This window comes from Panthera leo, chromosome C2, assembly GCF_018350215.1.
Source record: "Panthera leo isolate Ple1 chromosome C2, P.leo_Ple1_pat1.1, whole genome shotgun sequence".
NCBI lineage: Eukaryota > Metazoa > Chordata > Mammalia > Carnivora > Felidae > Panthera > Panthera leo.
Window position 1 is genome coordinate 111331708 of NC_056687.1, and position 24744 is coordinate 111356451.

Sequence of the window (24744 nt, forward strand, 5' to 3'; positions counted from 1 at the left end):
CAGTTAACAAATTGAAATGCTTGACTTTAGGGAAAGATAACCATATTTGGTATAATGTTTTACTCATGGTGATATAATATTAGAGCACAAGTCCTGATGGGTGTGAAATACTGAGTTCTTCTCAACCAAAGCTAACCAGAAAGTCAAAGACTGGTTTCATCATTAATTTAATGCTTAAACTACTAGCCGTTTTAATATGTACTGAAGATGATAAAACTTGAACTAATTAATCAGCATGGAAAAGCAGCCTTGTGGGATTACCACCTAGTATTTTCATCAGATTTCATGAGAATGTACTTTGGTTCTGTTCAATCCTGCAGGAAAAAAAAGAAAAAAGGTAAAACTATCTAATGATGATCAGCTTTTTGGAATGCACTTTTACAGAAAGAAGTACATGTTGAAGAGAATACGGAGTATAAAGCATTTGAATTATTTCAAAATAGCCCGCCACGCATAGTGGATAGCAGTGTGCCTTTCAGCACAGTTCCAGAGGCTGCAGAGATGGGGGCCAACCTGAGGGCACCTCACTGCCTTCTCTGCAATGCCACACTGTCTGCCTCCGTGGACCTCCGCATGCCCTTCTCCCCTCTGCGTTAAGTAGCCTGATGGGTCGTGTGCCCTCTCTCCCTAACTTCTCCCTTCACTGTCCACCCCACCAGGTAGTTGTTTAAGTCACCCTTCCAAGTTCCCAGCCTGTCTGTGTGAGTGTGTAAAAATAAAACCTATATAGAGAAGTGCACACACCTGGATAGCTGGTGATGTGCTGTTTGCACTCTCTTCGTGGTATCTATTGAGGGACACAAGTTCTTTATTTCCATGCGCTCCAATTTGTAATCTTTTCCGTCAGTGTTTTCCGGGTGTGTTCTATTTCATAGAATTTTTCTCACCCAAGGTGATGACGGTATTATCTTATATCTCTTTCTGGACTCTTGATTGTTTTTTCCTCTTGTAAACCGTTTTGCTTTTCACGATTCACCTGGAATTACCTTTTGTATCCGTGTCGTTATATTTGGTGTAAGGTTGAATTCTACATTCCAGTCAGAGAGAATAGCCAGCACAAAGACTGAGATTTCAGGAAACTGAGTGTGACAAGGAGACTGGAGCCAGTGATGGAGGCAGGAGTTGTGGGGGAGAGAGTTGCAGAGGCAGATGCTGGGCAGGTAAGAGGGAGCCTTCAACACTCCCTAAGCATTGTACTTTCTTCTAAATATCTGAGAAGCTATTGAAGAGTTGGGAACAGGATACTGATATGATAAGATCTGTGTTTGTTTGTTTGTTTGTTTCATATTTATTTATTTTGGGAGAGCACAAGCAGGGGAGGGGTGGGGAGAGGGGACCAGAGAATCTAAAGTGGGCTTTGTGCTGACAGGCTGACAGCAGCGAGCCCGATGTGGGGGCTTGAACTCACAACCTGCGAGTTCATGACCTGAGCCGAAGTCGGATGCTCAACTGACTGAGCCACCCAGGTGCCCCACAATTTGTGTTTTTAAGAATCACGAGCGATTGTGAGAATAATTGAGATACAAAAGTAAATGCAAGTGGACCAGTTAGGAAGCTCCTGCTTGTTGCCAGGTGCACTATGATGGAAAGTTAGACCAGGATCTTAATGGTGGAGGTGGGAGAACATGGACAGACTTGAGGTTCGTTTTGAAAATAAAGCCAACAAGATTTTCTGATGGATCAGATATGGGTCTGAGAGAGAAGAGAATATGAAACCTGATCCCAAGGTGGTATTTACTGAGACATGAAAACTATGAGTTAAAATTTCACTGGCTCCATGAAACTCTGGTCCAGGTTGTAAATGTTACCAGAAGTAGTCCATACCACCAATTTTGTACTTGATGGTAAAAAGTTACCTTATATTTAATAATGCCTTCTTTGTTAATGTATAAGCTCTTCAATGCCCAGGTCTCGAAATGATTGTGACAAATAACCTCCAGATATTTACCAAGCATTCTCACAGACGCTATTTGATCCCAGCATCTCCGTTAATTAGTCTCCTTAATTGTCAGCTGAAGAATATGAGATATGCTATTTTATAGACAGTGAAGTTAGGCCTTCAGCTAAGTCTTATGACTTCAGAATTCCTACCTTCTTTTGTATGTCTTCCGTTTCCTCTACAACACCAATATCAACAGCAGAGCGCAAAAACACTCATAAAATATTTGCTAATGTGTTTATTGAATGGACCACACCAGCTGTGCCTAGGCAAGAAAGAGATTTTAGCTATCCACTGATTACACCAAAAGGCTCACACCTGGACTTGTATTTCTTGTACTTAACGGTTGTATCTGTTTTTAATTCAGTTTATCTAGAAATATTTAACTTTTAAGGCCTAAACCTATTTTGTAATGAAAGTAGATGGACACACCCTAGAATTACGCCTTAGCTAATCTTTCTTTATCTGCTTTAATTCTCCCTAATGAGTGAGTGTGAACTGAAGCATGAATGATAAAGAACACAATGCTGTTTCTACCTGAACTTAAAAATTCAACAGAAAGAGCAACTCATCAGCAGCAATTAGTGTGGAAACCCAGATGGTCAGATGAGACCAACCATCAGCTGATTATATTAATTTCTTAAGGAAATGTTTAACGTTGAGATGGAGTCTTCAGAAATGCACCTGATATATGTTATTTTTCCAATAGGCTAATTTAATTAATTCCAACTGGATTAATTTGAACACATTACCATTGTTTATCTAAAGAGAAAGGACAATAAGTTCTAATGTAATGGAGTGAACAGTACAAGACTGAATCTTTAAAACAACATGAATTCAAGTAACAAGAATTTATCATTTGAATACACTGAATATTCCCTCTCAGAGTAAGAATAACAAATTTATAATAATTGGCATTTATAACTTTCACAAAGCACCTGTATACATCATTCCGATTGGATCTTCACCACCCCCCTTAATAATCCCAGTTTACATACATCAAATTCTTGTGCCAGGCACCGTGCTCAATGCTTTGCACATATAATCTTATTTATTTTTTCCTAATATTCTGCAAGTTCGTTGAACTGATTAAGATTTGCTGATAAGCAAGACAAATGGACTTTGCCTAATGAACAAAATAAAATTGCTAAATTTAAAAGTCTAAATGCTAAAGTTGAAGCCTGGAACTAAGACTATTTGGAGGACTATTTTTTTAAGTTTATTTATTTTGACAGAAAGAGTGTGTGTGCAAGCAGGGGTGGGATGGGGGGGGGGGAAGAGAGAGAGAGAGAGAGAGATTGAGAATCCTAAACAGGCTTTGCACTGTCAGCACAGAGTCCCATGTGGGGTTTGAACTCACGAACTGTGAGATCATGACCTGAGCTGAAATCGAGAGTTGGACACTTAACCAACTGAGCCACCCAGGTGCCCTTGGAGCACTATTTTTTGGAATCAACCAGTTCCAATGTGTTTTTTCAGACTTGATGAGATTCAACCCAAGGTTCACATACTTAGCAAAGTCTATTTGGCTTGACTCAGATATTGTACTCATCTCCTTGTCCAGGTGCTTCAGTCTGCTTAACACTAATTTCTGAGCTTTGAAAGTGGAACTAAAGTAAGTTCTTTTTCCTCCAATCCGTTTAGCATTTGCACAGAAAATTCAGCATATGAGTTGTAAGTTAGGGGGAAAAAACACAAGAGTCCATGCTATCCCCCAGCTTTCTAGAATCAGCAGAGAGAAAAAGGGAGGAGTCTCAGGTTATACACAGATAACAAGTAAGTGGTCATATGGCTCCTGAAACCTGCAGGTTCCTACAAAACTAGATCAGTCTTAGCTACTCAATAAGAAACAAAACTTCTGGCAACGGGTCCAGCAGGTTTGATGGTAATGAGAGAGCTGGGTGCCCATGATGTACATGTCTAATCTCCCCTGGAGAGGTGGCCGTAGAACCATCCTCTCTCTTCTGTGTATCTCACTGGACAAAGAAAATAAAGATCCCAAGACATAACAGACAAATATGGGAGAAAACTACTGGGAGAAGGAAAGCTATTGGAACGGGTATGTGTTGGTCAAGTAGGGAGATGGTGAGCTTGCAGTCAGGGGTTGATGACAGCTAGCAGCAGCAGAGAACAGGAGGATCAAATTATGTTCTGATCTTTCTTTGCCCACTGTGTACCCTTAGGATGATCACTAGTAGTCCCGTGGCCTCAGAAGTTTATGGCAACTGCCCTGGGGTTGGTGTTCTCAGGAGAACCATCAGAGCAGCACTGCAGCCTGGCTGGGCATAGGAGCTGATGAAAACACATAATAGCTGCCAGCCTTGGTGTTTTACCTCATCCATTCCAATCCCCCGGGGATGGTGGGTTAGTCTTTTGGGTGATGGCTTCTTACCAATTCTACTTTCTTGTGAGCATTTATAGATTGGCTGCAGTTGGTCACATGATGGCAAATAGAAATAATTTCTTCTTATGAAGGCTAAGGTGTGTCTTAGATTTTCCTTAATATGTATTACAGACAGAGTAGTTGATAACCTTAGGACAATCTAAGCTTACAGGCTAAAAAAAACAAGAAATTTGATAACCATTTTAAATAAGAACAAAAAATCTGGAAAACCTATGCCTTCAGTGGCAAATGCTATTATCAGTAGCCAATCATATACTCTTCAAGTATAGCTTTGCATTTAAATTCAAACTACTATATTAAGACTGAACAGATGTGAATAAAATGCCTACCTGTCTGGCACATAGTACATTAGTAGGTATAAATTTCTCCCCTGTTTTACAGGCATACACTAAGTGAAGAGCCAGATTTGTGTCTTTTTTTTTTCTCTGCACTGATATGTTTAGGCACTGTATTCGTTTCCTAAATTACCACAAATTTAGTGGCTTAAAACATTTTCTATCTCACAGTTCTGAAGGCCAGAATCTAAAATCATTCCCCCTGGACTAAAAACAAGATGTTGGCAGAGCTCTGCTCCTTCTGGAAGCTCTAGGGAAGAATCTGTTTCTTGCCTCTTTGGTCTTCTTCAAGGAAAGGCAGCCGACATTCTTTGGCTTGTGCCTGCAGTGGTCCAGTCTCCAAGACCAACATCATCAAATCTCCTGCTCTGTCTTCACACGCCATCTCTGTGTCAAATCTCCCTTTGTCTCTTCCTTATAAGGACACTTGGGTTATACTGGACCCACCAAGATAATCCAGGATAATCTCTGCCATCTCAGCATCCTTAATTTAATCATGTCTACAAAGACCCTTTTATTTTGTCATACAATGTAGCGTTCATAGGGATTAGGATGTGGGATCCATTTTTCATCCTGTACCACAAGTACCTGTGCCTATGCTGAGTAAGCACTCGGTAAATATTTGTTGAGTAAAGTCTCTCTCCATAGTCTTTCTCATGTCCCTCCCAGCTCCTATAATCTATATTATTGACGGTGCTTTGTCCGACCCTTGTATACTCCATAGATACATCATTTGTACATACCTTCTCCCCTGTGCTCCTAGTGATCATCTAACAAAAAGTATTTTAAGCAATATGGTTGTGAAGAAGGAAGCATGGACATGTTAGACTGGAACTAGATGTTGAGTTTGAAATTTTGAGCTTGGATGAAAAGTAGCAAGCAACAAGGGGATGGTTGGTTTTAAAATATATTATTTTACAAATCTATACACTTTGTAAGTCATTTTTTGAATCAGCAAGTAAGAAAGACATTAGAGATTCCTGTAACTCGAAGTTTGCCATCAGAAGTGTCAACTGTAAGATTGACATATCATGGATAACACCAGAATGGCCTTGAAGACTGTAGTTTTCATACTTGAACAAAGAATATGGCAATCAAAAAACAATGTCCTTAGCGATGGAATATCTTAAACACATGAAACACTAGCAGAAATGACTGGATTTTTGAACAGAGGATGTGTTCTAAGCCATGGATTGATACAGTCTGAATGACTGGGGCTGTAGGTGAGGACAGGCTTTGCTTCCGTACACTTTAAGTAGCCTGATATAGTTAAGGAACATTTCGTAGTCATCTCACAATAGTGAAAGCAATTAGAGTTGGTCTTTGTCTTCTCACATAGAAATTACAAAGATAATGAACTTGTGGATGGAAACATAAGCAGTCAGGTGAACGTGGTACCCATAGCTCTCACCAGAAGCAAATAAACTAGAATGCTACTTCTTCATTCATCATTGTAGAGTGAGCATTCTGAATCAGTCCATCCAGATTAGGAAATACTTATTGAGCATCTATCATGTATCTGATACTAAGTGAGGTGCCAGACATATGACAGGGGAGCCAGACGGACCTAAGCCCTTTCTGCATTCCTCCATACTGACATAAGCATATCCCATAAAACTTCAACAAATGACAAAAAGACCAGTGAATATAGAGATGGATCAGCAAACATACATCGCCACCAATAACAACAACAAAAGCATCTCATGTTCTCCACGATGTCATAGCCAAGTTAACACTAAGCCTGGTATTAACATCCATTCATTTATTTATTTACTGAAGAGCATACGTGGAGCATCTAATCTATTCCAGACATTCTACTAACCACTAATGATATAAAAATTATTAACAAGAAGGTCATGATGGACACTTGTTTCATTAATTAACTAATTAGGCTCTAAGGACATTGAAATAAATAGAAATAATACTGAATCAAATAAATAACATCTTGGTTATCAAAAATAACAGATGTGACAAAATAAGATAACATGGTTGAGTAACCCATATAAATTAAGGATAATGTATCTTCACATTTTTATTACCAAAAAGAAGTGAAATATTAGAATTAATATAAAATTATACATCCAAAAAGACAATAAACTTCTATATGTAATGTTTTCAATTAACAAAGAATCTAATCAATAAAACCATAAAAGAAGTTCCTTTATCAAGAGAAAATTCACTTAAAAAAATTTTTGTTAATGTTTATTTATTTTTGAGAGAGAGACAGAGCACAAGTGGGGAGGGGCAGAGAGAGAGGGAGACACAGAATCCAAAGCAGGCTCCAGGCTCTGAGCTGTCAGCACAGAGCCCAACAGGGGGCTCGAACTTGTGAACTGCGAGATCATGACCTGAACATAAGTCAGAGGCTTAACCGACTGAGCCACCCAGTTACCCCTATCAAGAGAAAATTTAAAAGGAGCTTCAAATTAGCTAATTTCTGCATGAGACTACCTCGTGTAAGTCAAAATACAGAAACTGTAAATGTAGTTAAAATAACCATTAGATTAGCTTCCAAAGGAAAGCAGGTGAAGCCATTTCTGGAGAACTAGTATGACTCACAAGAAAAACAGATTATGCAACATACATGACTCACTTTCATTCCAAGTGACAGAGCAGATTTGACAAGCATTTGCAGCCTCCCCACTAAATGACACATTCATCAATATCCCATCCCTATGTTCAAGTAACGCAAGACCTCTACATTTAATTGTAAACGGTCTCATTTAGCCTGTTGCTAGAATTACTCCAAACTCTAACCTTCTGGCACAGAATCCCTATAGGGAGCAGAGCAGCTATCCTGGGTCCAACTGGTTTACTATGGTATATAAACTTACCGCATGTCCTACTTGCTTGGGCATTTTGTTTCCTTTGGCAACATGGTCTCTTTCCGAAGTACTCTGTTGCAGGTGAGACAGGGTCAGAACTGTTAAAGGCATACAAGTGCCAGCTGACAGTGAGGAAGAGTCCAAGGAAACACCAAACAGAAAATCACAGTTGTCCAGGGCATACTTGCCCATGGACTTCTGAAATCCCCAAGAGCAATGCTGGATTGCAGCACTTTGCTTGAAGTTCATAAGGGGCAATGTGAGTCATCAAGCAAATGTCAACCTATGTTCTAATATTTCCTTTTGACAAAGACTTGGGAATACTTAGTAAACAAATTCAAACTAGAAAGCTTTGTCATTTTAAAGGAGGCACCAAGATTTACTCTCAAATATTAACTTGGTTGAAACCCTCATATTTTTTTTTTGGAAACTGGTATTATCCTTTCACCAAAAGATGCCTCACCAAGTGCTGTGAGATAAGGTTTACACCTACTGGAAGCTAAAATACCACTTAATGAAATCTACAACGTCTGAGGCTCAAATATTACACTCAACATACAAAAAAAACCCCAAAAAACAACTTTAAATGAATTTCTCATTCTAATGTGATAATAATAGAAATGATAGCAGGTAACATTTACTAAGCACTTATAATGTGTCAAGCACCACGTTGATTTCCTTACAGAGGTCGTCTGATTGAATCCTCCAACAATCCTAAGAAGTAGACATTATAATCCCTAAAGTACTCATGAGGAAATGAATACTTTCACTGGCTAGCCTGAGCCCTCCTATAGACAAATGGCAGAGCTGAATTTGAATTCTGACCATTTGACTCTAGAGACAGTGCAAATCTCTGATTTAGGTAGATTTGTCATTGGATCAGGTGTGAGAATGTTCCTGAAAAAAAACTTTTGTTTTTTAACATGTTTTTGTGCTCTCTCTTAAACCTAAATTTGTATTTAAAATGCATTTTTGTGGTTTCAAAGTGAAGCTGAAATTCTTGATAAAAACTGCATTAGGAATCAAAAAATCTACGAGAGAAATTAAAAATTTTAAGGTATGCATCATGTAACAGCAATCAGTCAACAATGTGTGGTTTCATCAGTTTCATGACTACTGTCCCCAAATGTGTAAAATTCCATGTATCTTATTCAATTGCTTCACTGAATAAAAGATGTATTAAAGCAAACTTGCTAATGGGTGGAATAAAGAGGCAAAATTAGGAAATGTATGAACTATAGGAAAAAATAAAAACTTTCAGACCGATTACAGCAAAAAATACTTTCATAATTATTACTGTCAAATGAATTAATACATTTGTGTACCTATCAACACACATAGTCTCTATACTATTTTCCCAAGATATTTTAAAGTGAAGAGCTTATGTTTTGTGGGTTCTGCCTCAAAAATAAAGATTCAATTCTTATTATATCGATTTGTTTACAAAAACAAGTTAAGGCTTTGAGGGGCAGTTTAACCTCTTAAATGCCTTGTGATCTAATTTCTTCTGCAATTTTGCTTAGCAAATTCATATGCAGAGAGATTGAAAAAATATGTCCAATCCAGATGAAATGATCACATAGTCCCTAATTAGTGGAACCTGAGAATTTATGTGAGTTCTAATTCAGAAAATATTTTGACCTCTTTATGTAATTGACAGCTCTGTGCTTATTCTGAATGTCAAAACCTGAGTAGGAGAGGTCAGAGAAAGGACCCCAAATGATCTAAGCATTACATGTTTATTTGACTGCTAAGGAAAATTTCAACGAACATTATAGCAGCAAATTGCTGCTGATGATTCAGGCTCCTGTTTAGTTTGGTATTTTCAGGAAAATACAGTTACCTTAGCAACTAACATAGCACACGGCACATGCCGTGGCATGCAGAATGTCTCCAAATCAAAAGCATGTCCCTCTGGAAGATATCATACCAGGAATAAGGAAAAGAAGTAAGCCAACATCTTTAGGTATGAATTATTTATCTCCTTGACAGATAGAAAATAATTTATATTTAAATCATTTTTTTCTTTGCTACAGTCCTATCAAAATGACAATATGCATATCACCTAGATGAAGAAAAATACATAAAGAAACGACATAGGTGCACAAAGTAAATTTTCAATCGAATCAATATCTGAACATTCCATTGACTGACGTATAAACCTATGTATCTGAATAAATTTTGGGGGGAAGGTAAGATACTCTTAAAGGTTTAAATAATTAGTTATTATCATTGAACACCAAGAAGGAGAAGTGTTTTTATCCTGATGGCAGTAACTCCAAAGTTGACATAATTACAGTGTGAGAATTTAAAACTATGCCTCTACAAGTCTAGAACAACCTGTTTGAATATGAAATATGCAATTAAAGTGATTGCTATCTGCATTGTGATAGAGCCCCAAGTGGTACTAATTCAAAGAAAAGTAAGTGGCACGGTTTCTTTCAACCCTGTATTCATGCACTGTAGAAGAAACATATTCACCTCTTGCCTTCCAAGAGCTCAAAGTTTTTAGTAACCAGACAGAAAAGTTGCTTGCTTTTGCAGAGTTGATGTTCTAGTTGGGAGAGACATACAACAAAGGAGAAAAGAAATAAACTGGGTAAATTATATTGTGCTGCCTGCCATGAAGAATCTAGAACAGGCCTCCTCTTCCTTTACTTCTTTCTTTTCTCTTCCCATCATACCAAAGCTATTAGGACAGAAGAGGAGGGCAGAGGGTGGAGGAGGGTAGGACAGATCATTAGAGCCTGAACAGACTGAAAAAACCCACAGCAGTGAGGCAGGATGGACGACCCTGGAGACTGACTACTACAGGGGATTCATCATATGAGAACATAGACTAAAAATAATAGAAGCCAGATTTGTAGCTGTTGGAGAAGGGAGTTATAAATTCGGAAACTGGGAAAACTAGAATAAATCCGAATCAGTTAGACTGGATTGAAAAAGCTATCACTTTTAGTATATGTGCAGAAAAATACAGAAATAAACAGATATGTGTAGAAATACATATATTTATGATATATAACGGATATTTGTGATGTAAATAATATAGTATTATACACATATATATGTATTTCACGTATTTCCTGAGAGGGCTCAGGCACAAAACTCCAATAGCAATTAGCATACCTAGAACCCAGAAATACCATTTCCCGCTGAAAGGAAACAGGGCTCTTTGAAAAAAAAGAAATGATTCTCCAGCTAGGGCAGGGAAAGTACAAATGAGCCCAGAACATCTCATCAGGCCAGAAAGCCAGGAAACACTGCAACAATGACTGAAATATGTCAAAAGGAAAAAGTCAACCTAGAGAGGCTCCCACTAGCCAAACTTGGCACAGTTTCAGCATCAGAATAAGTAACGATAGCAATTGGGGAAAACATGTTGAGTAAGATAGGGAACCATCAGTTCATATAAACAAACAAGTGAAAAAAAAATGGAAGTCTGACAAGGAAATGGTATCTAGAGTTTCAAAGCACCTCCTCACAAACTGCTTACAAACTACAAAGGGAAGTAAGGAACTTTATAGTGGAGAAGCCTGGCAGACACCGTGTTAATCAAGTGATCAAAGTGAACATCACTTGTAAAGGGCAGAATCAAACCCTTTTGCCACCTGGGAGGAAGCAGTGAGAGGGATACAGCATCAGCTCTGTGATATTTTTGTCAGCGATGCACAGCTGAATCTAATCACAGGGAAATATCAGACAAATCCCATTGTGGAACATTTTACAAGATAACTGGCCTGTAATATGGTCGTGAAAGTCAAGGCAAGACTGAAGGACTTCCAGTTTGAAGCAACTAAGGACAAACGCAATATGTGATTTTGAACCGGATCCTTTCGTTATAAAAGATATTATTGGGACAAGGCGAATAAAGCAAAACAATTAAACGGCAGTAGTGTGTTTATGTTCATTTTCTGACTTGGTTGGTTATATTGCAGCCACAAAGGAGAATGCCTGTGTTTGTGGGTAATACCCACTCAAAGAGTGGAGAGAGACAGGGGCGTCCTGTCAGCATATTACTCTCAAGTGGTTTAGGGAAAAATTTCTTTGTATCATTCGTCCACCTCTTGTCTGTTTGTGATTGTTTCAAAATAAAGAATATGGGGCTCCTGGGAGGAGTTAAGTGTCTGACTTTGGCTCAGGTCACCATCTTGCAGTGTGTGGGTTCAAGCCCCGCATCAGGCTCTGTCCTGAGAGCTCGGAGCCTGGAGCCTGCTTCCAATTCTGTGTCTTCCTCCCTCTCCCTCTCTCTCTCTCTCTCTCTCTGCCCTTTCCCTGCTTGCTCTCTGTCTCTCTGTCTCTGACTCTCTCTCAAAAATAATAAATAAAAAAATTTTAAAAAGTAAAGAATATGTAAAAAGCTAATATGGCAGATGGCGACCACACAGGAGCAACTCCTTTAAAATGTGTGTTGTCTGAAAAATATTCTCTGAAGAGGTAGCATTTCAAGCTGAGGACTGAAAAATCAGAGTCGGTCATTCAAAGATCTGCTTGAAGAGCATTCCAGGCCAAGGGAACAGCTGGTGCTGAGGCCCCAGGCATGAAGGAATTTAGTGAGTTCCAAGAATAGAAAAATAAAAGCGTCCAGTAGAGCTGGAGCCTGGTGACTAGGGAGGAGGTGGAAGGTACACGGACAGGCTCTCCGGAAGGGCCCCTGGGTGTCGAGAAGTCTGGAACTTTATTTGAGGTGCCAAGGAAAACCATTGAAGGATTTTAGCAAGAATGTAATATGAGCTCATTCATACTTCTGAAAACCACTTTGGAGAGAAAGGAGACCAACGTTCACGTGAAGAGACAAATTAAAGGGCTGTGTGCACTCGGAGGAAAAAATGAATAAAGACGGTATGTACTTTGGGAGTAAAAGTGATAGCGTTTATCACCATTGTTCCTGAATGAGGATGTTGAGAAAAAAAAGAAAATCAAGAGTAAAAAGAACAGCGATTCCTTAGTTAGAGCTTACTCTGCACCAGGCAGCTTTTAATCACTTTATGTACATTTATTTACTCATTTAACTCCCATAACAAGACGAGTACCAGTGCTAGCCCCATCTGGAGATACGGACATATGAAGATGATTTAAGGGACTAGACCAAAGTCACACAGGCTGTAGGTGGCAGAACTGTGATTTGGATCCATAACTGCATACTTAAATATACAGTATATATGGTTTTCTTTCTAAATCCACTTTCTGAGGTATAATTTACACATAATATAACACACCACCTGTAAATGCACAGTCCAATGATATTTGACAAATGTAATTGTGTATCACCACAGAATATTTTAGCTACAGAATATTTCCACCTCTTAAGAGTTTCCACTGACCTTTTAATTTTAATTTTTAGTTTTAATTAATTAACATTGATCTGCTCTCTGTCGCTATCATTTTGTTTTTTTTTCTTCTAGGATTTTATTTGATTGGAACCACACAAGTATGTACTCTTGGAGTCTAGCTTCTGCACTTAGCCTAAATGTGTTCAAGTCTCCGCCATATTGTTACATGGATCTGGAGTTTATTTTTCATTGCAGAATACTATTCCCTTGTAGCTAGAGAATATAATTTGCAATCCATTCATGTGTTGATGGGCTTGTGGCTTTTTACAGTGTTTGGGTATTTTAATCAAAGATTCCAGGAAGATTTGTGTATGAGTCTTCTTTAGAAAACACTTTAAAATTCATTTTGAATAAATAATCTAGGAATGGAATTGCTAGGTCATAGGTCTTCTTTCATGAGGAAGTGGCAAACGGTTTTCTAAAGTGATGGTACCATTTGATATCCCCATTCAATAAGGTTTGAAAATGCCACTTCCTCAATGTTGCTTTGTCCACCTTTGATATTATCAGTCTTTTTAAACTTTAGCCATTCTACTATGTGTGTAATTTACATTTTTGTGATGACTAATAATGTGTTTTGTCAGATACAAATACACATAGAGTGAATATTTTCTCCCCACCTATGTCTTGCCTTTTCATTTTCTAATGATGTTTTTTGAAGTTTTTTAATTTTGGTAAAGTTAAATTAATATTGCTTTCTTCTATATAGCTTGTGTTTTTGTCCTAAAAATTTTGCTTACTTCAAGGTTTCAAACATGTTTTCCCAGATTTTCTCTTTAAAAGTTATACAGTTTTAGCTTTTAGATGGATCTGTGATCTCTTTCTAGTTAATTCTGTGTATGGTATAAAGTAATGACCAAGATTATTTTCTTTGATATGTATGGCCAGGTGTTCCAGCAACATTTTTGAAAAGACTATCTTTGCCCTGTTACATTGGCATCTTTGTAAAAAATGAATTGGTCGTATTTGTGTGGGTCTATTTATAGCCTCCATATTCTGTTCCATTGATCACCATGTCTATTCTTACACTAATCGTATGCTGTTTTGCTTATGGCAGTTACACAACAAACCATGAAATCAGGCAGTGTCAGTCTCCTACTTTGTTCTTGTTCTTAATTTTTAAATAGATTTTACTGTGTACCACAGTTTCAGAAAAACTGGAAAGGTAGTACACAGAGTTCCCATACACTCTGCACCTAGTTTTCTATATTATTAACACGTTTGTATGGTACACCTGCCACAATTATTGAATAATATTGATACACTATTATTAACTATTTTCTATCCTTTATTCTTCACCTAGTATTTCTTAATTTTTTTCACCTAATGCTTTTCTTTTTTTTTTTTTTTTCTGTTCCAAGATGCCACATTACAATTACTTGCCATGTCTCTTATATACCACTCGATTGGAACAGTTTCTTAGACTTCATTTTTAATGACCTTAACATTTTCATGGAGTATTAATTATAATTTTTGTACAATGCCCTTCTATTGGAATTTATCTGGATTTTCATTTTATGATTAAACTGGAATTATGGGTTTGGGAGGAGGAAGACCACAGAGGTAAAGTGACATTTTCATCACGTTAGATCAAGGGTATATGGTATCCATATAGTTTACCAATATAATTTATTTATTTAATTTATATGGTATCCTTATAATTTATAATGACCTTGGTCACCTGGTTGAGGTAACTTTTGTTAGATCTCACCAGGGATCTAAGATAGTTATTCTTTTCCCCTGTTTCTGTACTGTACTCTTTGGAATGAAGTCATTACACCAGCCTATAGTTAAGAAATGGGGAGTTAGGCTCCACCTCCTTGAGGACAAAATATCTTACATAAATTATTTGGAATTGTTTTCCAAGTGAGCTTTGTCTCTTATCCCTCATTATTTATTTATTCACTTATTTATTTATATTAGTATGAACTTATAAATATTTATCTTATCCTTTAGGTTATAATCCAAACAACACTATCTTCTTGCTCAATTTGTTCCAGCTTTGGCTATCGGGAGCTCTTTCAGTTGCTTCCTAGGTCACTTGGACAAACACCCATGGATGTAGAGTTGGTTTTTTGTTTTTATTTTTGTTTTTGAGGTTTCCTTCCTTCCTTCCTTCCTTCCTTCCTTTTGTTCTTTCTTTCTTTTTTTGGGTGGGCACTTTTGACCTTTTGGCCCTATAAGATGTTCCAGGCTTATCTAGTATATACCCTGCCCCGGTTCAAGGAAAACTAAGGAATGCTATTAGAAACCAATATTTGTTTACTTACTTATTTGTTCATAATTTTTTTAAATGTTTATTTTTGAGAGAGAGAGCGTGCACACAAGTGACAGAGGGGGAGAGGGGCAGAGAGAGAGAGAGAGAGAGAGAGAGAGAGAATCTGAAGCAGGCTCCAGGCTCTGAGTTGTTGGCAAAGAGTCAGACTCGGGGCTCAAACTCATGAACCATGAGATCATTACCTGAGCTGAGGTGGGATGCCTAACCAACTGAACCACCCAGGTGTCCCTAGAAACCAGGATTTAGATACAAGGTGTGCTCTGCTCTTTATCAAAATTATCTTGGGTTTTTTGGTTGTTTTTTTTTTTTTTTAGAATCCTTGCATCTCTATAGAAAAACCCACCTGTATTTTGATTGGGATCAGGCCAAATTCCTCCTAGATTTTAGCTTCAGCAGTGGATAAACAATTGTACCTTTTACTCAAATTGGAAAATCGAGATAATCAAGATAATCAAGATAATTCGATGGGAATGGAGAAATCAAAAATTCTATTCTGGACATTTTAAATTTAATATCGAAATGTTTCATCAAGCCTCCATACATCCTCCCAGTGCTAGGGCCAGAAGATTATTAATGCTAGTTGTGAGATAAGAAAGGCAACATGAGTATTAATCAATTAATTAGTTAACTAATTAAACAGTGCCTTAAAATCTTGGCTGGTAACATGAAAATTCATTAATCATTAATGATTTATGTACTCCTTGACATCAGGGATTATAAATTTATAACTGCAGCTATTTCCACGTGGTTGGATAGAATCTCAGAAGAGGGGACAGATTCTTAAGCACCTATCACACTTTAGTTATTGTTCAAGCCTTTTGCATACATATCAAGACTAACAACAACCTAAAAAGTGGCTATTATTCTTCCTAGTTGGCAAATGTGAAGATTGAATTTTGAGAGATTAGGTAATTTCTCAAAGTCACACAGCAGGAAAGGTGGTGCTGGGATCCAATTCATTACCCATTGAATTGTATTAAAAAAATTATCCATTATTTATTTGAAATTCAGACATAACTAGGAATCCTGCATTTTTATGTGCTAAATCTGGCAACCCTAATCTAGGACCATCTGGCTTCAAAGGCTGTGTTTTTTCCAGACCACAGTGTAAACACCATACATCAAGAGACACACGAGAAATCTGGGAAAAAATCCTCCCCTATATTCTGTATTCTAATTTGTTGTAGTTCCACATATGCATGAAAGTGGCCTATAGTTAACACTGAAAAGGGTGCAATAGAGTCTGAAGATAAAAGGGACATTTTTGGTTTTGGTTTTTGGTGTTTTGTTTTGTTTTGGCAGACAGCTACATAAGCCTTTAATAAAATTAACCTTTTGCTTCAATCAGCTGTCATCATAAGTTTTTCCAACCCAGTAATTCTATTATATGTTTAAACTGTTTTCTAGCACTTACAAATTCAATCTAAAATATCTGGGGAAAAAAACCACAAAGTCTTGTTATATGTGATGTTCTCAGTCTCTAATTAAAAATATCAGGGCAGTAGGATTGCTGCTGGACTTGTTCCTCTCTGGACGAAGGACAGTATACCAGAAGAATTAATTGATGCCCTTGCAATCAACTTTCAAGGTAAACTGAAAGTCTTCATTAGGAGCTTCAAGGCTTTGACATCTCTTCTCCTTTTAGCCGCATGCTCTTTAAGATTACGATTTTCTACCTAACATGTCCCCTGTTCTCAATTTCAGTATCTAACTGTAATCTTCTTTCCTACATTGATATATTTATGTACCTCTTAATGTTTGTAAATAGGAAAAACAATATACGTTTTGAAAATTTATATAAATATTTTTATAACCTTGGAGTGTAAATGAGACTTTCTAAACAAGATAGCAAAATTAAAAAAAAAAAAAAACTATAAGGGAGAAGACTGATAGATTTACAAAAATATAGGATTTCAGGGTAATTAAAAACAGTAACAAAATTAAGTCAAAAGCCAAACTGGTTAAAAATATATGCATATGGTAGCCAATTGTTCATTGGCTAATGTATTCAACTATTCATTGACTAATTTATTCTTTCATTTTACATTTTTAAGAATACACAGAAGCATATGGTTTTTGCCAACATGCTCAAATTTTTCTGTTCTTTTTATTGTTACTTGCATTCCAGTCATTCCATCAGGATTCAGTTTTGTTATTGAGTTACATCCTTTAGTAGCTATCTCCGTAAGTGTCATGGATGGTAAATTCTCTTGGTTTTTCTACATCTGCATTTCACTCTAACTCTGGAATGATAGCTAACCGTGTAAAGATTCCAAGGTTCAAGCTAATTGTTCCTTCAGATGGATTCAGTCTTTTCTGAGATTTATTTTTTTCTTAAGCTTTGATGTTATGCAGTTTCACTAGATGTGGCTAGAGATATGTGTATACTGATGACAGTTTTTTTTAAGTTACAGACAATAATAATAGTATGCAATCTGACATGTATATATTAATATGCAAGTATTGAAACCACAACATGTAGAGGTCAGAATATATACACACCAAAAATGGACCCAAATTCTGAAGTCATGTCATTTTTAGTTGAGAGTCAAGATTCCCTGAGAGCAACCACGTACAGAAGCACGTGTAGGGTAAGCAAGCAGGTGGAAGAGAGGTCAGGCTTGGAAAGCATTTTTTTTAGTCCCTTGGCTTAGACGCTGTACTTCTAAAGAATTATTTTAATATAGGAATTCCAATTTCAGTGGCAGCAGCTCAGTGGCCTGAGGCACACGTAGAGACCGTTTCAGAGGAGGAAAACATAGCTGAGCCAAAAAGAGAACCCATGGTGAGTTGAATGGAATTACCACCTGTTGCAAAGATCACAGGGGACAAAAATGCTTCCTGTGCTCTCTTGTACCTCTGTCCTTGTTTCAGGTGTCTGAGGGCCAGAGATTGCACAATGACTTGGGTGAGGTTGGGGGCATGGTGGGGGCTTTGGGATGGGATGATCCTGCTGGCTCTCATCTGAGGCAGCTGCTGACTTCCTCCATCCCCAGGTTGCAAGACTTATCCAAGTTTAAGCCATTTGGGGATAACTCGTGCTTACAGTTTTGGTTAAGCTTCCTAGTGGCCAAGGAGGTGACCAGGAGGGATTAGGATTGAGCTAGGACTAGGAGGAGATAAGCATTCTGGGGAAGGGATAACAACTTTCATTGGAAAAAGGTGAGAATTTGCACAGTGCCATGTTTAGCCAGATGAACTTAAAGAGATCAGAGTAATAGGGTTTAAGAGGATATCGTCTGAAGGGAGAAGGTATATACATGAGCTGAATGTCCTTTGTGGGAATGTCACATTTACTAAGGACAGATTATAGCAAGGATAATATTTTAATATGCTAAACCCTTGTGCTGTTAATCACTAGCAAAACCTAGCGCTTGCTTTTCTCACAATCTCCGTGATAAAAAGCCAGGCTACTGTGACTAGACCAGAGTTGCTTTTATAAGCTATAGAGTAGGGAGAACAAGGATATCAGGTAAATTAAGTTTCACTAAAGCAGGAAGGAGGAAGCTCGCCTTGTGTGTGGAGAAGATAAACTGGGAAGGATGGAATGGGAAAGGAAGGGCAAGAGGAGAGGAAGAAAGGCAAGAAATCAGATTTGAATAACTGTTCCCTCAAAATACAGCTGAGGAGAATTTCCAAAGCAGAGATGCACATGTCATCCTGCCTTTGGGACTTTGGGACAGCAAGGCCCCTAGTGTGCCCTGGACCATAGCAAAATAACCCAAATTGTGAGTGTTCAGGCAGAGAGAGGGCTGAGTTCAGGCCCTGGTTTCCTGTGGATGTGTGGAGATTCCAGAAGATTCCTTGGTTGCCACATGCCCATGCAGGGTGAAGTATAAGTGCCAGGAGGGCTAGAGACCAAAGGAGGCAAATCCAGACAAGAAATTAGCAGGAGCCGGGACCCTGTGACTGAATCAAGTGCTTTGGTAGTGGATGTCAGTGGCTTGGAGGCCTGAAGGGAGAAGTAAAATAGGGAGGGGTCTAGGGAGGCCGTATTAAGCGCATGTTTCTGACACCTGTGTTCTTCCTGACCTGGAAGAGACTATTCCTCCCAGGGCTAACCAATTTCTAGAGATACTAAAAGACTTGGGTGGCCTGCAAGGTGTCTTTCATATGCACACCAACCAGTGCAGAGTCTGTGCCCCGAACCATCTCCTTTATGGAGCGCTCACATCCAGGCCACTATCCCCTTCCCTAATCACCCGGGAACTAGGTATCAAACACTGAGGGACAGCCCCTGCACCCAGATGCTGTTGAAATTACCCAAATCTTCCAACCCTACGCCTGCTCACCCATCCATTCCTTCATGTGGAAACCACAAAGCCTCTTGCCCACACTCTTCCCTTGTTCCCTCTGCCCCATGACTGAGCCGGCTGCTGCCCCCCGAGCCTCCCCACATGGTGTGCAGTGTCCCTGTCTTGGGAATAGTGAGTTACAAACTATCTTTTCAACGATACTTCCTGGTCTGTTGGCCTCAGCCTCGCTGTGCCTAAATAATAATAAAACTTACATTTTAAAACAGAGGCAATACCCAAATCCAGTGGAATAAAACGACACGTCCATAGGTGGGCCTGCCTCAGACCCCCTCCTCCCATCTATCATCCTCCTCATTCTGCGTTCTGAAAACATCTGGGGAAGGATAATGTGTAGGGGAGACTCCTTGAGAAGGGAGAAATGGTCTGATCTTTGAGTTGGCATAATATTAATCTAAAAACGACTTCTTAAACCAGGAGAAGTTTATCTGCATTTCACTGGAAATGTTTAACCTCCCATGACCCTCAACAAACTCACATTGGCTGGTTAGCAGGCATAAGGGTTTAACAGAAAGGGGAAGTCAGTTGGAAAAAATAACACGATAGTGTTGCGTAGTTGAGTTGAATTTTCCACCCTAGTTTAGGATTCCAGTCTTTAATAATTTGTAAGAGAAATAAATTCTGCCCCTTGGGATTAATATACAACTCTTAAGTAACGCATATCCACTGCAGATAATTTGGAATATTTATAATTCAAGCCAAAGAAAAACACTGGATTTACTTTCCCATTGTTTTTGTAATGTGTCTCTGCACGTATTCATTTAGAGAGCGTATGTTGTGCATAAACACTCTAACATGTTTTTCATTAAACGATATTTAAATTCATTAAACAATTTCAGACCATTAATTGGTCTTACTATTCATTGCTTCATTTATTGAGTCAGCCCCCTGTTGTTACTTATTTAAATTGTTTCTACAATTTCCTATTCTAAGTAATACTCTGACAGATATCAAAATACATTAAATGTTGGGCTGGGCATATCTTGATCCTTTCTAATTAGATAAATTAATAAATAACTAAATTAATAGAAATTGAGATAAATTAAAAGAAATTAAACAGAATTCCATTTTCAAGGCTGTCTGATCTTAGGCACACTTTCATGACTTTTTATTCATATGACGACCTTTTCCCCAGGTATACGAATTTGTATACCTACCACCAACAGTGTATGAGAATTTCCATTTCTCTCTTCACCAAAAAACTGAAGATGTATTTTTTTTAATGTTTGTAAAATCTTTGTCAACATAAAGAAAATTAAACCTTGTTTTTTTTTTAATCTCTTTCTTCGATAACAAACAGAGATGAAAATTTCTCATCTACCTGTAGGCTAATCTTTTATTTTAGTTGTGTATTCAGATACTTGCTTTTCTTTCTCAGGACATTTAGCTCTTTCCTACTGATTTCTGAAAGTTCCCTCTATCACAAGGATCGTTAGCCTTGTTTGTCATATGTGTCCATTTTTTCTACTGGCTTGGCATTGCCTTCTAATTTTGTGTTTAGAGGTTTTCTTTAATTTTCTTTAATATATGATATATATTTGAAGATGAAATACTGTGATGAGCTTATCCCTCCAAATTTCCCTTTAATTTACAACTATTCAGACAATGTTGAGAATATGCCCTTACTGGCAGGGAGTAATGATTGTAGTAAATTAAGGAAACAAGTTTAAACAAATATGTGCTTACTCAAACTCTGTCTACCAGAAACTGCCCTTCTCTCAGCCTACAGTCTTCGCAGGAGCTTCAGGGAATCTCAATGGCCTAAAATGCCCTGGTCTGTGAGCAGACAGTAAATACAATAATAACTGACAAGGTCTAGGGTTTTATAGTTATCCCATTCTTCACAGGGAGAAGCTCATTAAACTGTAGAAGCTTTTGAATTTCATTTCATTGTACAAATGCAGAAATGAGCTTGGTGACTTGCCCAGTGACATTTGGGTAGTGAGTGGGAAGACATGACCCGTATACACACGTCGTTCTTTCCCCACCTTGAATTCCATGCTTTGTTTCTACAGGACTACTTTTCCATTGTTAAAAGACTGCTTAAATATAGGCTGTAGGTTGAGAAAAGCAATGAGAAGTTGAAAGTATCATCTCTGGGATAATATATGAAAAGTGAAATTTGAACCTAGGTTGGGCTCTTATAAGTTAAATGTTATTGTCAGGCCGTATGCTTGAACTTAAAAAGTAACCTGAAATGGGGAAAAATATATTTTATATATATATATATATATATATATATATATATATATATATATATATAGAGAGAGAGAGAGAGAGAGAGAGAGAGAGAGACAGTGAGAGAGAGAGAGAGAGAGATCTATAGATATAGATATATATAGAGATAGATATCTATATATCTATCTCTCTCTCTCTCTCTCTCTCTCTCTATATATATATATATATAGAGAGAGAGAGAGAGAGAGAGAGACTGACTCATCTTTCTCATCATAGAATACGAGCCCCATGGAGGATACAAGGCTATGATTCTGGGACCAGAATGAGGAGGTCACTGGCATGTCCACATGTGCTCACCTATGAGGGAGCAGGAGGTGGAACACATTAAAAACAATGGACCCAAGTAGATGGCTGTTAAATGTGTACCTTATTCCAGACTGAGGGATGATCTCTCAAGTTATCACCCCCAGCACACACTCAATTCTGCTCTGTATCTTAACCTGGCCTTAGATTTTTTCCTAACACCTATCCCCTCTCACCTAGTATGTATTTATTTGGTTACTTATCTATCATCGAGGTCCACACACTGAAATGTAAGTTCCATGGGAGTTATAACATTAGAGCCGGCTCCTAAAACAGTACCTGTGACACAGTGGGCACCAAATATTTGTGCAGAAGTCCTAGATGAGGTCTGAGCAACACTGGGATTTTTCAGACAGACCGCAAGAGGCCTCAGGCCCTCTCCTAATGTTTGTAGAAGGATATCTGCAATGCACCTTCTCTTTGCCATACTCCCTTCCCTGGCCAACCTCAGGGAACTCAAATATCTTCCCAATTTGGAAATTTTCTTGAGAGTTAATATTTAAATGATACTACATTGATATGACTGTAAAGGACAACAGAGCTTGTTAAATTATAAAATAAATATTTTTTCACTGTTATTTTTCAACATATTGACTCTATAAAATAATATACTCTGAACAGCTCCAATAGAACTAATTCACACAGACCGTATAGGATGGAGTTCCTTTGGAGTAACTGAGACCCTAAGAGACAGTAACTTACAGAAGAGATGAGCTTATTTCTCTTACATAAAAGCCTGAAGGCAAGCAGTCTGGTACTTGTACATGGTTCAATTCCATAAAATGTTTAAGTTCCTGGACTGTCTTGTTATTCTACTACTTATATGGCCTCCAATCCCACGGTCACCTCATGGAGGAAAACAGCTACTTTAGCTCCAGAAATTCTGTAGCATTCCAGCCCACAGGATGGCAACGGAGGCAAAGGAAAAAGGACAAAGAATGCATGATGATTGTCTATTAATGAAGATTCAAGGCTGCCATGTGACACTTCTGCTTATATTCCATTGATCAAAACTAAGTGACATGGCCTCATCTTGCTTGATGGGAGATAAGGAAATGTAGTCTTTATTCCATGTGATCATGTATCCATCTATAAAAGTGTGGGACTCTCCTACCACATAAAAAGGAAAAATGGGCACAAAAGAAAACTAGCCATTTTATGGAAGCATCTAATTGAGTGTTTTTTCTGTTCAAAACAGTCATCCCAGGAGGCTAAGTACTTCCTCCAATAATGCTAACATTGCCCCAATTTTTGAACTGCCTTTGGAGCTTACAACACGTTTTTATACAGGTATCACTCTATCTTAAAGAGTAAATTTGATCTTTTTTGAGATATCAAAAAGTCATCTCTGATAAAATCTTACAGGTAAGATATGTGACAAAATTAGCAATATCATTTGAGGCCAAAAGTTACTTATGACTTCAAACTTCTAATTCCAGTGCATCCATTAAAGCAATTTTCAAAAGGATGGTATTATACAAATTCCCCACTATCAGAACCATCTACTCGCCTCCATTACCACCATCACTCTCATCAGTACTCAGTACATTGCTGCTAGTAAGGAATGCCAACTTATAGTACTCAAGTAAATTCATTTAACGTCCCTCAACGGGTAACTTCAAGACTTATAGCCATTTGTCTGGATATGCTCTAACAGCTGATGGTATATCATTTAAAGTCTCCCATTCTACTTGGTATTCTTTTTTTCCTAGGATGAAGAGAAACCTATCTCCAAAATTTACATAAAGATCCCCTAAAATTAGGATCTTAGGGCAGAAAAGCTACTTGGGGCTGATTTAAAAATGCCATGTGACATTGCTTCCACCAATTAGCTACAGGTAAAGTGCTAATTATTTATTCACTTTATTATGAGGTAGCTCAAAACATTAACTTTCCTTCTTCCAGAAATTTGACATTAGGAAAAATTATGAGTATTAGCTATGTTTTACACTTTCTAGAATTTAATATCAAATTCCTTTTGTTTTGGAATCATTATCAATTTTTCCAAACCAGGAAAGTGGTTCTTTGTTAGTCCTTCAGAACTCAACCAAACATTGGGCACCCCAAGGTCTTTCCCAGACAGTGGTTTCCCTCCTGTGTGTCCTGGTAACATGCCATTGTAGTGTATTGTACTTGCCTATGAGCCTCTCACCAAACCTAAGATTCCTTTAAGGTGGAAACCATGACATAAGCACCAATTGTGTTTCCAGCAATATCCCTGAAATTAGCAATTCAGCAATATCCCTGAAACTTAGCAGGCATTTAACAAATCTTACACCATTTTAGAACATCCTACCTTCCTTGCTAAAGGCATATTGTATATGTGCTTACATATATTCTTGAGTCACATTTTACTGGGAGTGACTTGCTAAGTTGCCCATTGTGAGCTATGCTGGGAGAGGACTCTCCCACCGATACCATACAAACCATAGTTGTTGGGCAGGAAAAGGGGATGAGAAAAGAAAGAAAAATGGAGGAAGGAGAAACTGCAGGAGAAAGAGACAATACTCAGAAAGTTGATTAAATATAGTAATTAAATATTAAAAGTGATTTTTGGAACACAAATAAATTTTATTATTTTCTAGCTTATTATGACCATGTAAAAGATACAGCAGGATTAAGAAAAAAAGGTGAGTGGGTTATGGCTGAAATATCTGCAATAATGGTATGCAAGTTAGAAATTCTGTGAAACAACATCATGCTAATAGGTCCAAAGGGGAAATATATGATCCTTTCAAGTGGTCCCAAACCATATCTGACAAGATTCAAAATCAGT